Below are 15952 nucleotides of genomic sequence, written 5' to 3' on the forward strand. Positions count from 1 at the left end.
ATTAACTACAACGCTATAAAAGACAATTGGAAATGACAGGATAAAATAAGGAAGGAGGTTCCTTTAAGTTCACGCTTGTGGATCTGACACATTCAGCTATTTGCCTCTTAGACTTCCCCGCCAGGCTGGTACCTTCCACGAGGCGGCTTTGTATGAAGAGCATAGACATAAAGTGGATCAGACAGTTCCAGCACAGAAAGTATCTGAAGCGAGAATCTGCACTCACATAAAACACTGATATGTATATTTATAAGCTAATTACATCCTCCTCCCCCACCCTGCGGAATATGTAATGATGAGGCCACTGCCGGATCACAAAGTTTTGTAGGGCGATAAGTAGAGAAGCGGCCGCTCCCAGGACACTGCAGACTCTCAGCACTACAATAAAGCTTATTGTTACTTCACAAGAGATTTCTGTGCCGCAAATAATATTCAGCCTCCTGAACAATTATATTAGGAAGTGTTTTTAAATAGTTTTCATCAGATATTTTAGAATGATCTTGGTCTACAGCATAGGCGAGGTGGCAACTAGAGTTAAAGGGTGGTACATGGGGCTATTATGGTTTGATCAAATTATATACAGACACCCTGGTGTTGAATTTTAAAATAGGCCTAGTGGCATTGGTGTCAGCCATAGATGGGATGTGCAGCCGTTCCTCTCTCTCCAGTCCGTGTATAACTACTATAATACTACTCCTATATACAGGAATATAACTACTATAATACTGCTCCTATATACAGGAATATAACTACTATAATACTGCCCCCTCTATACAGGAATATAACTACTATAATACTGCTCCTATATACAGGAATATAACTACTATAATACTGCTCCTATATACAGGAATATAACTACTATAATACTGCTCCTATATACAAGAATATAACTACTATAATACTGCCTCCTATATACAGGAATATAACTACTATAATACTGCTCCTATATACAGGAATATAACTACTATAATACTGCTCCTATATACAGGAATATAACTACTATAATACTGCTCCCTATATACAGGAATATAACTACTATAATACTGCTCCTATATATAGGGATATAACTACTATAATACTGATCCTATATACAGGGATATAACTACTATAATACTGCTCCTATATACAGGAATATAACTACTATAATACTGCCCCCTCTATACAGGAATATAACTACTATAATACTGCTCCTATATACAGGAACATAACTACTATAATACTGCCCCTATATACAGGAATATAACTACTATAATACTGCTCCTATATACAGGAACATAACTACTATAATACTGCCCCTATATACAAGAATATAACTACTATACCACTGCCCCCTATATACAGGAATATAACTACTATAATACTGCTCCTATATACAGGAATATAACTACTATAATACTGCTCCTATATACAGGAATATAACTACTATAATACTGCTCCTATATACAAGAATATAACTACTATAATACTGCTCCTATATACAGGAATATAACTACTATAATACTGCTCCTATATACAAGAATATAACTACTATAATACTGCTCCTATATACAGGAATATAACTACTATAATACTGCTCCTATATACAAGAATATAACTACTATACCACTGCCCCCTATATACAGGAATATAACTACTATAATACTGCTCCTATATACAGGAATATAACTACTATAATACTGCTCCTATATACAGGAATATAACTACTATAATACTGCTCCTATATACAAGAATAAAACTACTATAATACTGCTCCTATATACAGGAATATAACTACTATAATACTGTTTCTGGGTGTAGGATATATAAGGTGTAGTCGACTAGTATAAAGTTATATAAGTTTTCCATCTTGATGGATCAGATACGTTTGGGCTGCGTTCAGACTCTGCGCTCTCCGGCAGTAGAATGTCTCTTGTATCTTTCTTCCCTGGTGTTATGTTAGGTAATCCTCCCTTCTCAGCCGCTCGTTGCTTTCCTGGATGTAGCGGTATGATGCACAGAGGATCCATCAGGCGGTGTGCATGTGATATCTCCTCTCCACCACTTAAGCCTCATTATTTATGGCCGTGTAGTGACAACGTCTTATGGAAAGCTTCCTTAGGACAGGATACATCTTGACTTTGCCTCCATCGACTTCTGCGTCTTTTCTCTCTATTAAAGCTAACATTTGACCTTCCTATTGTCCACACCAACCCACCTAAGCTTAAAGGGGAAGTCCATTTTTAAATGTGCAGTTTGTTGGTGGATGGGATGACGCAGCCCCCTCCCCTGGATGACAGAACCTGCAGCCCCTATACAACCATATATCTACCACGCTGCGTTTGAAGCTCTGGCGTCTATTATCATAAAGCAATGTTGTTTGCATTTGTTTTTTATTTCTTTTTTGCTTTGTCGTTTTCCTTTAATTTCTATCTCAATCTTTTTCTTTTGTAGAGCAATACTCTGCACCCCGGTGAGCAGCCCCGCCACTACTACTACTACGATGCTGGTTGAGATTTTCTTTTCTTGGACTTGATTCAGCTGAGAAGTGTTCAGGGAACTGCCCCGAAGATAAACACATTGCACAGAGCAGAATCCCGCTGAGGGTTGTGTACAGGCTAAAAATAGGATGCAGAACGCCAATGCTGGACTTTACTGAAGTAATTGAGCAAGCTACAGCCCATTATCCAGTGCTGCGCTGCCCCTTGTGGTCACTGTCGGCATAGCAGCTTCTAATGATAGCACACTGCTAACAATAGTAATCTGAATAGTGCAAACAGATTCTGCAGGGCTGTACAATACAGAGGGGAGATGAGTAAGGACACAATCACACATTATATAGTAACACGAGGACACATAAAGCTGCATGAGCCTCACCAGATAATATGTAGCTGTGGATAGAGATGGGTGTGCTGAGAATACTGAATGAAAGGGAATGATTAGGGAATGGGCTAGGATCGCCTAAAGGACGGGTCTCCAGCTCACACCTAGGACTACGGGTGTAGGGAAGAAATCTGATGGTCCGGGGTATCACACTGCAGAGAACGGAGGAGGCTTGGAGACCAGCAGGAGGTTCCCATAATGGAGGATGTTATAGGATTATGGTGAATTATAGAAGGCGTTATGGGGGGCACTGTGATGGGCTGTAGGGTCCCGCTATTACAGGGGTCTCAAACTCGCGGCCCGCGGGCCAACTGCGGCCCTCGGGACACTAGTTTGCGGCCCCCACCTCAATGGTAGCTTTTCTGTAAGTGCGGCCCTCATCAGCTGCTCAGCCGCGATTGGCTGAGCTTAACTTTATGCGCAGCCAATCGCGGCTGAGCAGCTGATGACGCGGCCACCCAAAAAAGACTTATACTTTCAGTGGTGTACTGTCTCCTGGCTACACTTCCGCCATGATTTGCAAAAAAATCTGTTTTTTTTATGGCAATTTTGCACAAATCAGGACATCATGACATTATCTATACCGTACTATGAACGCCTGGCTAGTGCTGCCATAGTTACTGTGGGCTGGGGGGGCCCAGGCTTGGTGAACAGCCCGGGGCCTATGGTAAAGTTAATCCGCCCCTGGGGGCCAGCATCAGGGACGGCTGCAGCTGTTTGGCCGGCCTCCCAAAGACGACGGAGAGGTGGGCAGCGGTGGTGGTGGGAAGGGAGGTGTGCGGTGCAGGGGCCTACAGCCGCCTAGCAGAGCCGCCGCCCCCTAGCGTCCCTGCCGCACATGCAGCTCCCCGGTCTCTGGAGGAGGAGGCCACAGGGACTGCAAGGTGATCGCATCGCTGCAAGTACTGGGGCTGTTCAGCAGGATCGGGGATGCAGTGCAGACCCCCGATCCTGCTTTACAGCCCCAGGACTTGCAGCAATGCGATCACCTCACCCTGCAGTCCCCACGGCCTCCTCCTCCAGAGATCGAGGAGCTGCATGTGCGGCTGCGAGGAGAGCGCCAGTGCCGGGAGGAGGAGGGGTGTGTGCCCAGCTCCCCCCAGTCCCCTGTGTCACCCCCAGTCCCCTCTCAGAGACCCCAGTCCCCTGTGTCACCCCCTGCTCCCTCCAGTCCCCTCTCAGAGACCCCCAGTCCCTTTTGTCACCCCCAGTCCCCTCTCAGAGACCCCCAGTCCCCTGTGTCACCCCCTGCTCCCCTGTGTCACCCCTACTCCCCCCAGTCCCCTGTGTCACCCCCAGTCCCCTCTCAGAGACCCCCAGTCCCATCTGTCACCCCCAGTCCCCTGTGTCACCCCCCTGCTCCCCCCAGTCCCCTGTGTCACCTCCCAGTCCCCTGTGTCACCCCCCAGTCCCCTTCTTGTGGAAAACCGAATGCGGCCCAGCCTCACCCAGACTCTACCTCCAGCGGCCCCCGGGTAAATTGAGTTTGAGACCCATGCGCTATTAGAACATATATGTGTGGGACACTAAGCAGAAAAGGGCGGCACAGGTACATCTGTATTATAACAGGGTGATCATGTATATCGCATCAGGAGGAGACATCAGTGTAGTGACTGGTACAGGAGGAGGAGGAGACATCAGTGTAGTGACTGGTACAGGAGGAGGAGACATCAGTGTAGTGACTGGTACAGGAGGAGGAGGAGACATCAGTGTAGTGACTGGTACAGGAGGAGGAGACATCAGTGTAGTGACTGGTACAGGAGGAGGAGGAGACATCAGTGTAGTGACTGGTACAGGAGGAAGAGACATCAGTGTAGTGACTGGTACAGGAGGAGGCATCATTGTAGTGACTGGTACAGGAAAAGACATCAGTGTAGTGACTGGTACAGGAGGAGGAGACATCAGTGTAGTGACTGGTACAGGGGGAGGAGACATCAGTGTAGTGACTGGTACAGGGGGAGGAGACATCAGTGTAGTGACTGGTACAGGAGGAGGAGACATCAGTGTAGTGACTGGTACAGGAGGAGGAGACATCTGTGTAGTGACTGGTACAGGAGGAGGAGACATCAGTGTAGTGACTGGTACAGGAGGAGGAGACATCAGTGTAGTGACTGGTACAGGAGGAGACATCAGTGTAGTGACTGGTACAGGAGGAGGAGACATCAGTGTAGTGACTGGTACAGGAGGAGGAGACATCAGTGTAGTGACTGGTACAGGAGGAGGAGGAGACATCAGTGTAGTGACTGGTACAGGAGGAGGAGGAGGAGACATCAGTGTAGTGACTGGTACAGGAGGAGGAGACATCAGTGTAGTGACTGGTACAGGAGGAGGAGACATCAGTGTAGTGACTGGTACAGGAGGAGGAGGAGACATCAGTGTAGTGACTGGTACAGGAGGAGGAGACATCAGTGTAGTGACTGGTACAGGAGGAGGAGACATCAGTGTAGTGACTGGTACAGGAGGAGGAGGAGACATCAGTGTAGTGACTGGTACAGGAGGAGACATAAGTGTAGTGACTGGTACAGGAGGAGGAGACATCAGTGTAGTGACTGGTACAGGAGGAGAAGGAGGAGACATCAGTGTAGTGACTGGTACAGGAGGAGGAGACATCAGTGTAGTGACTGGTACAGGAGGAGGAGGAGGAGGAGACATCAGTGTAGTGACTGGTACAGGAGGATGGAAGGGGCTGCTGATGAGTATGGAGTTACAATAGTACTGATGACAATCAATTAGAGTGTTGACCATTGTTACGGTAAGAAAGGAGCAGAGATGGTTTGGCAGTGACATGAGCGACAAGTGACTGAATACAGGGAGTAAGAGGCAGGTCTGTGACCCTATGACTGCGGGCGTGATGCCGAGGAGTAATGGTAGTGCCGCACACACAGATAGAAGTATAGGTCGGCCATTAGATGGAGGAAACACAAGGAATTCAGCTATAGAAAGAACCAGATATAGAGAGGACTCTGTGATGGACTATGAGGGTGCATGGTCTGTGTTCCTATAATGGCGACATTAATTGCCAGGATTAATGATGCAGGAGACGCGGGGACAGTGCGCCTTGTTTATTGAGTGTGCGGTGAGTTATGAGGAGCGGCTTCCTGCGGATTAATGACGGTGTACTGCCGGAGTCATTACTGCCCGCTCACTAGGGGACTGAGAGATAACTCAGAAACTTCCAGAGGTAAGACAGAGAAATGGAAATCTGATAGCAGCGTCTTCACAGGTCAGTATTACACCGGACCGAGATACCATCAACCATGTCCCCAATACCGCGGGGAGGTCAGTATTACACCGGACCGAGATACCATCAACCATGTCCCCAATACCGCAGGGAGGTCAGTATTACACCGGACCGAGATACCATCAACCACGTCCCCAATACCGCAGGGAGGTCAGTATTACACCGGACCGAGATACCATCAACCACGTCCCCAATACCGCAGGGAGGTCAGTATTACACCGGACAGAGATACCATCAACCACGTCCCCAATACCGCAGGGAGGTCAGTATTACACCGGACCGAGATACCATCAACCACGTCCCCAATACCGCAGGGAGGTCAGTATTACACCGGACAGAGATACCATCAACCACGTCCCCAATACCGCAGGGAGGTCAGTATTACACCGGACAGAGATACCATCAACCACGTCCCCAATACCGCAGGGTCAGTGCTTCTCTGATGGGGTGTCACTAAATATCTATCACATACTGCTACTGTTTAGTCAGCAAATATCTATCACATAATACCGCTATATAGTGATTAAATATCTATCACACATAATACTATTATCTAATCACCAAATATCTATCACATACTACCTTATGCTTACCAAATATTTACCACATAATACTGCAATATTCATGTAGTCACCAAATATCTATTGCATGATACCACCATATAATAACCAAATATCTATCACATAATACTGCTATATAGTCACCAAATCTCTATCACATAATACCACTATATTGTCCATAAATATCTATCACATAATGCTACCATGTAGTCACCAAATAGTATCCCTCTAATACTGCCATATAGCCGAATACCATAGATCAGCCCATGAATAGTATATGTGGGTCATACAGATCAGTGCAGAGAGGACGATGCAACTGTGATTTAAAGGGGTTTTCTAGGACTGTAATACTGATGTCCTGTCACCCGCATCGCCTCAGTTACTAATCAGTAATAGATTAGAAACTCTACCGCAACCTGATGGTGTTTTCACCCTGAGACTTTCCGCACCTCCATCAATCCACTGATTTAAGGGGTGTCGGCACTCCAGCAAACGCTGCAGACTCTACATTGTTTTCCCCTATCTGCTCCGGCTGGATGAGTACCAGAGTGTATGTGTGTAACTGCTTCCCGTAGTCACTAATAAGGACCTGGAGGGTTATGGCTGTCACTCCTATGGAGGGTTATGGTTGTCACTCCTATGGAGGGTTATGGCTGTCACTCCTATGGAGGGTTATGGCTGTCACTCCTATGGAGGGTTATGGCTGTCACTCCTATGGAGGGTTATGGCTGTCACTCCTATGGAGGGTTATGGCTGTCACTCTTACAGAGGGTTATCGCTGTCACTCCTATGGAGGGTTATGGCTGTCACTCTTACAGAGGGTTATCGCTGTCACTCCTATGGAGGGTTATGGCTGTCACTCTTACAGAGGGTTATCGCTGTCACTCCTATGGAGGGTTATGGCTGTCACTCCTATGGAGGGTTATGGTTGTCAAACTTATATAGGGGTATAGTGGTCACTCTTATAGAGGTTATGGCTGTAAGAGGGTTATGGATGTAACTGTTATGGCTGTCACTTTTATGGAAGGTTATGGCTGTCACTCTTAGGGAGGGTTATGGCTGTCACCAATTTGGAGGGATATGGCTGTCCCCACTATAGCTGTCACTATGACTTTACAGGGAACCTGTCATCACTCTCATTTTGCTGTAATCATGAGTCATCTGGGAGACCCCTGATGAACCCCTAGAGTTTTGTCGGATACATTTTATAATTTTTCTTCCTAATTAGCATTTCTTAAAATACCTTAGGGCCCTATTACACAGAACGATAATCGGCCGAATCTGCCCTATCCGGCAGATTATCGCTCTGTGTAATAAACAGAACGATCAGCCGATGACAACGATCATCGGCTGACTGTTGATATTGGTATAAAGACCGACCGGGCATCGCTACGTGTAATACATGCTGATGATATGCAAAGTACATACATTACCTATCCAGGCTGCAGGGCTCCTCCTGCGCTCTGCTTCTCCCCGCCGCGGACAGTGATTGGCTGACTGGCCTGTCAGCTGAGACAGGCCCGTGTGAAGCTGGAGCGTTCTGGACCTGGGGAGAAGCAGAACGCAAGAGGAGCCCTGGACAATGGATAGGTAATGTATACAGTTTAAGCGAGGGCTGCAAGGACATCAGTAACGATGTCCCTGCAGCCCTTGTTAAACAATTATCAGGTCGTGTAATAGGCCCAGTAAACGAGCACCGATCTAGCAGATTGGCGCTCTTTTAGTTAGTAGCGGGGGTAGTGTCACGATAAACTGACTTGTACTTACATGGCCGTGTTCCGAGGGCCATCACTTTTCTTTACCATTAATGGAGCCGCTCATGGGATTGTTTTTTTGCAGGATGATTTGTGGTTTTCATTGATTTGCTTGTATTCTTTTTCTTGGAATAACCATAAACTATAATGATGGGTCTAAACCGTATAAGCGGTGTAGTAGACTGGCTGTTCCTATTGGATCTTATGCATAATTAATAAAGCTTTGCAGGTCCTACTTTATGTCCCCATCAGATACTGATGTTCTCCATTCTTGTCACATTTATTTCATGCTGCCCGACACATCCATGTACACAAGACTGATGTGGGCTACACTGAGTGGTAACTTTATTATAGCCCCCATCTAGTAGCCCATGATGCCTTATTTGTTTTCTTCCATACGGGAAACAGCCACCATGATGGGATGAACCTTGTTACCACAATGCTTAGGTGTACTGTCCATTCATATATGATCATAGATACTTAATTAGTTTTCATATAGTTCAGGTTTATTTACAGTGTATAGTACTACGAAGATAAATGTGCACGCTTCGGTGCTGCACTGTACCCTTGTGTAAATAGTGACACGGCCCGAAGGGCTGGTATACATATAGTCTCTCACAGTGGAAGGACTACAGGTCCCATAATGCTCATTCCTAGGCTGATGACAGTAAGTCCGATGCCCACAGGTATATGATGCAGGGTTTACCGTGATTCAGTAGTCCTTCGACAGCAGTTTTCACCAGACCTTGGGTCAGTCCAAGACTCCTTACGCTCATCCGGTAGCAACGGAGCAAGGGTGCACCAAGATAGCATTCCCACCACTGTCGCCTCCACCAGCCTGAACCGATCTCATCTCACCGGAAGAACTCATCAATTCATGCTGCTGGTGCCCAATTCCAATCCTGTCATCAGCATGGTGCCACAAAGATCCAGATCTATCTGATCGGCCATGTTTTTCCCCAGAGATCTGGATCCATCTGACCAATCATATTTCTCTACAGATATCTGGATCCATCTGACCGGCCATGTGCCTATATAAAGATCTGGATCCATCTGACCGGCCATGTTTCTCCACAGAGATCTGGATCCATCTGACCGGCCATGTTTCTCCACAGAGATCTGGATCCATTTGATCGGCCATGTTTCTATATAGAGATCCAGATCCCTCTGACCGGCCATGTTTCTCTATAGAGATCTGGATCCACCTGACTGGCAATGTTTCTCCATAGAGATCTGGATCCATCTGACCGGCCATGTTTCTATATAGAGATCTGGATCCATCTGACCGGCCATGTTTCTATATAGAGATCTGGATACATCTGACCGGCCATGTTTCTCAACAGAGATCTGGATCCATCTGACCGGCCATGTTTCTCTACAGAGATTTGGATCCATCAGACCGGCCATGTTTCTCCCCAGAGATCTGGATCCATCTGACCGATCATATTTTTCTACAGAGATTGGGATCCATTTGACTGGCCATGTTTCTCTACAGAGATCTGGATCCATCTGACCGGCCAACTTTGTCTACAGAGATCTGGATCCATCTGACCGGCCATGTTTCTCCACAGAAATCCAGATCCATCTGACCGGCCATGTTTCTCAACAGAGATCTGGATCCATCTGACCGGCCATGTTTCTCTACAGAGATTTGGATCCATCAGACCGGCCATGTTTCTCCCCAGAGATCTGGATCCATCTGACCGATCATATTTTTCTACAGAGATTGGGATCCATTTGACTGGCCATGTTTCTCTACAGAGATCTGGATCCATCTGACCGGCCAACTTTGTCTACAGAGATCTGGATCCATCTGACCGGCCATGTTTCTCCACAGAAATCCAGATCCATCTGACCGGCCATGTTTCTCAACAGAGATCTGGATCCATCTGACCGGCCATGTTTCTATATAGAGATCTGGATCCATCTGACCGGCCATGTTTCTTCACAGAGATCTGGATCCATCTGACCGGCCATGTTTCTTCACAGAGATCTGGATTGCTCAATTTCTACTAAATTAATGGACACCAGAGGAGACATCAATGGACCCCAACAATGGGATTTGTTTGGATTCAATGGTGACGCAATGGACCATCTGGCTCTGTTTTTAATGTATCAAAGGCCATGAACACAATGGTATCAGCAACGTCCGCATTACAAAACGGTAGATACGTTGATGGTTACTTTCCCAGAAACAGATATCCCTAACCAGTTAGACATTAATTCAAGAGTAAGAGTACTACTGTACTGCATTACATTACATTGCATTCAGAATTCTGGAAAAGTTGAGTGACAACCCCTGGAGAAGCTATTATAGCATCAAATATTGGCCATCACCCAGCTTTCCCGACAGCAAAGGACGACTCTAGGACTAAAGATTACACAACACTGAACCTCATCTATCTGAGTGTCAGTAATAATATTTCACTAATCCAAATGTGCTTGAAATCTGCTGGTCCCACTGATCCAGAGACCTTGGCTCTGACCGCTCCGGAGTGGGCATTAATGGCTCGGGAGGGTACGGAGCGTGTATAGTCCGGAGGCGGCAGGGATCAGCGGCACGGTAATCTGAGCAGGATGATCTGTGCCATTAACTAATGCGTCTTCATTACACTGATCAGCAGCAGCCGGCCCCGGAAATTCTCATTACAATTAGTGACATTAGCGGGACGAAGCACCAAATGAAAGGGTAATGAAAGAAACGCGGTCTGTACCGACCAATCAGCGATGGCGCCATCCATGTAATGAGCTCATATGGTGCTGGAACACGGCCCGTATAACAGATGCAGCAACTAAAAGACACAGACAGGGCGACACTTTACAGGCAGTATTCTCCGGTCAGTGACTGGTCAGACATATGTGGACACTGCACTCTCTCCATGTGCGGCAATCGCTGAGAAAAACAAAGTCTGCAACGGAAAACGTGACGCAATTCTGACATTTTCATAAATTTATTGCAAATCAAAGAAACCTTAGACATCCGTGAAATGTGTCGAGAAGGATTCGGCTACGTTATTACATCTACTATAACACCATTAATCTGACAACTTTCCAAAAGGGACAGAAAGAAGGAAACAAAAAGTGGCGTAATTAAAGCGCAATGACCGATCTTTTCTTTAGGCCCCGCCCATTTATATAGCCCCCTAGACCAGACCTCACTATATTCAGATCCCAGTCCAGACCCCATTGTTAACAGACCCCAGACCAGGCCCCGCTGTATACAGATTCCAGACCCAACTGTATACAGATGCCAGACCAGGCCCCTCTGTATACAGATCCCAGACCAGGCCCCTCTGTATACAGATCTCAGACCCCAATGTATACAGATCCCAGACCAGGCCCCTCTGTATACAGATCTCAGACCCCACTGTATACAGACCTCAGACCAGATCCCCTGTATAAAGATCTCAGACCAGGTCCCACTGTATACAGACCCCAGACCAGACCCCTCTGTATACACACCCCAGACCCCACTGTATACAGACCCCAGACCAGACCCCACTGTATACAGACCCCAGACCAGACCCCTGTATACAGACCCCAGACCAGACCCCTCTGTATACAGATCCCAGACCAGACCCCACTGTATACAGACCTAGACCAGACCCTTCTGCATACAGACCCCACTGTATACAGACCCCAAACCAGACCCCTCTGTATACAGATCCCAGACCAGACCCTCCTGTACACAAAGCCCAGATCAGATTCCTCTGTATACAGACCCCAGACCAGACCCCTCTGTATACAGACACCAAAACCCAGTGTATAGAGATCCCAGAGCAGACCCCTCCGCATACAGACCCCAGACCAGACCCCTCTGTATACAGTCCCCAGACCAGACCCCTCTGTATACAGACCCCAGACCCCACTGTATACAGACCCCAGACCAGACCCCTCTGTATACAGATTCCAGACCAGACCCCTCTGTATACAGACCCCAGACCCCACTGTATACAGACCCAGACCAGACCCCTCTGCATCCAGACCCCTCTGTATACAGATCCCAGACCAGACCCCTCTGTCTACAGACCCCAGACCAGACCCCTCTGTATACAGACCCCAGACCCCACTGTATACAGACCCCAGACCAGACCCCTCTGTATACAGATTCCAGACCAGACCCCTCTGTATACAGACCCCAGACCCCACTGTATACAGACCCAGACCAGACCCCTCTGCATCCAGACCCCTCTGTATACAGATCCAAGACCAGACCCCTCTGTATACAGATCCCAGACCAGACCCCTCTTTCTACAGACCCCAGACCAGACCCCACTGTATACAGACCCCAGACCAGACCCCACTGTATACAGACCCCAGACAAGACCCCTATGTATACAGATCCCAGACCAGACCCCTCTGTATACAGACCCCAGACCAGACCCCTCTGTATACAGACCCCAGACCGGACCCCTCTGTATACAGACCCCAGACCCCATTGTATACAGATCCCAGACCAGACCCCACTGTATACAGACCCCAGACCCCACTGTATACAGACCCAGACCCCTCTGTATACAGACCCCAGACCCCACTGTATACAGACCCCAGACCCCTCTGTATACAGACCCCAGACCCCTCTGTATACAGACCCCAGACCAGACCCCTCTGTATACAGACCCCAGACCCCACTGTATACAGACCCCAGACCAGACCCCTCTGTATACAGACCCCAGACCCCACTGTATACAGACCCAGACCCCACGGTATACAGAACCAGACCAGACCCCTCTGTATACAGACCCCAGACCAGACCCCTCTGTATACAGATCCCAGACCAGACCCCTCTGTATACAGACCCCAGACCAGACCCCTCTGTATACAGACCCCACTGTATACAGACCCCAGACCAGACCCCACTGTATACAGACCCCAGATCAGACCCCTCTGTATACAGACCCCAGACCAGACCCCTCTGTATACAGACCCCAGACCAGACCCCTCTGTACAGGGCCGGCTCCAGCTTTTTGTGGGCCCTTGGGCGACAGAGCCTCGGCGGGCCCCTTTGAGGAGCAAATCATGGAGATACAGGAGGAGAAAGATATGCAGCAAAAGAAACATGCGGCTGCTGCATATCTTTCTCCTCCTGTATCTCCTGATCTCTCCTGCATGCAGCTCCTGCTGTGTGTGTGTGTGTGTATGTGTATATATACAAGCGCACACACACACAGAGCAGGAGCTGTATACAGGAGAACTAGCAGCACCAGCATGATTATATATATATATATATATATATATATATATATATATATATATATAAACATGGTGAGACCCCTAGTTCTCCTATATACAGGTCCTGCAGTGATATACAGTGTGTATATATATATATATATATATATATATATATATATATACATACACACTGAACATCACTGCAGGACCTGTATATAGGAGAACTAGGGGTCTCACCATGTTTATATGATAGAGACAGAGAGAGATAGAAGATAGATAGATAGATAGATAGATAGATAGATAGATAGATAGATAGATAGATAGGAGATAGATAGATAGATAGATAGATAGATAGATAGATAGATAGGAGATAGATAGATGATAGATAGATAGATAGATAGGAGATAGATAGATACATAGATAGATACAGATATCTAGTTGTTTTGTGTATAGAGGTCCTGCTGTAACATATATATATATCCTGCTGTAATATATATATATATATATATATATATATATATATTACAGCAGGAGCTCTATACACAAAACAACTAGAAACCAGCACATACAGAACACTTAGTTTGCAGAGCCTACCGTGCTGCCCTCTATCAGGTCAGGTGTCCGATCACATGACCCGTGACATCATCAAAGGTCCTACACACTCAAAGGTCCTTTCCTACTCGGCTGTAGGGAAGATTTGTGATGGAAGACAGGTGCCCGGGGGCCCCAGTATGTATCGGCGTGGCCCCTAACTGTCACATGCGGCCTCTAGGGGCCCAGTCCCCTTTGTTACTACACTTTTTTTTCTGTTTTACTAACAAAAAAATGTAGTAACACACGGGAGTGGGCCCCTAGAGGAGCTGTGGGCCCCGGCATTTGCCCTAGTTAGCCGGGTGCTGACGCCGGCCCTGCCTCTGTATACAGACCCCAGACCAGACCCCACTGTATACAGACCCCAGACCAGATCCCTCTGTATACAGACCCCAGACAAAACATTTGTTTATAGAGCTTATACTGGACATCCAGCTACTCACCTTTCCCCATTTCCTCCTCTCCTGGACATGGCAGCAGGCAGCATCCTCAGGTAGAGCAGAGTAGGTGGGGTGTCAAGGTTTTTACCTCTTTCAGGAGATCTCTCTTTATGGAGTTGTTTCAGCTAAAGATATAGGACTGGCCATCAACCCCCTGGATCAGCTGACTGAAGGGGCTGAGGCTCTGACTAGTACTGTGGCTCTTTCTTTGATTAGACATAGTGCCAGACATCAGCTAGTGGCCGTGCTCGGTACTACAGCTCACTCACATTGTATTGTATAGGACTGAGCTGCACTACCAGACACAGCCACCATGAAAGTATGGCGCTGTGCCTCTAAATCAGGACTGTCAAACTATTGGTATGATGGGAAATGTAGTTTTGCAACACCTTAACCCTTAGACGACCCAGGGCGTATAGTTACGCCATGGAAGTCTGTCCCCAGACGACCTAGGGCGTAACTGTACGCCCTGGGTGTTTCTCACGCTATGAAGCACGCTCCGGAGCGGAGCGCGCTTCATAGCAGGTGGGGGCCGGCTGCAATCAGCAGCCGGGACCTCACCGGTAATGACACGCTGCAGCGATCGCGCTGCCGCGTGTCATTAACTCCTTAAACGCCGCGATCGCGGCGCGACCGCGGCGTTTAAGTGTAAGTGACAGGGGGAGTCCCCTGTCACTTACCGATCGGGACCCCCGCAGTGTGACTGCGGGGGTCCCGATCGGTAAAACGGGCCGCCGGAGGTCTCTCACCTGCCTCCCTGCGGTCCGATCGGCGCTCTGGTCACTGAGCCTGCACAGGCAGGCTCAATGAGCAGATCGCCGATAACACTGATCAATGCTATGCCTATGGCATAGCATTCATCAGTGTATAAATCCAAGTAGTGAATGTAAAAGTCCCCCAAAGGGACTTCAAAAGTGTAAAAAAAAAAAAGTTAAAAACACTAACACACTACCCCAAAACCCCTCCCCCAATAAAAGTTGAAATCACCCCCCTTTCCCATTATATAAATAAAACATATAAAAATAAATAAATAGATAAACATATAATATACCGTAGCGTGCGTAATTGTCCGATCTATTAAAATATAACAAGCGTCATTGCGAACGGCGAACGGCGTACACGGAAAGAGGGAAAAAAGTGCGCGGATTACCGATTTTATGTTACATTATATATATAAAAAAATCAATAAAAAGTGATCAAAACGTCCGATCTTCACAAATATGGTATTAATAAAAACTAGAGATCATGGCGGAAAAAATGACACCCCATACAGCCCCGTAGGTGAAAAAATAAAACCGTTATAAGCGTCACAATAGTCCCATTTTATTTATAATT

At 47.1% G+C, this 15952-nt stretch overlaps 1 long non-coding RNA gene across 1 annotated transcript in view; it reads right to left on the reverse strand.

Moving 5' to 3' along the window:
- The window catches only part of LOC138768201 (uncharacterized), an 860246-nt gene that overhangs the window by 275515 nt on the left and 568779 nt on the right, over nt 1–15952 (reverse strand). The gene's annotated exons all lie outside the window — the stretch shown is intronic.

The sequence above is a fragment of the Dendropsophus ebraccatus genome, chromosome 11 (assembly GCF_027789765.1).
Source record: "Dendropsophus ebraccatus isolate aDenEbr1 chromosome 11, aDenEbr1.pat, whole genome shotgun sequence".
NCBI lineage: Eukaryota > Metazoa > Chordata > Amphibia > Anura > Hylidae > Dendropsophus > Dendropsophus ebraccatus.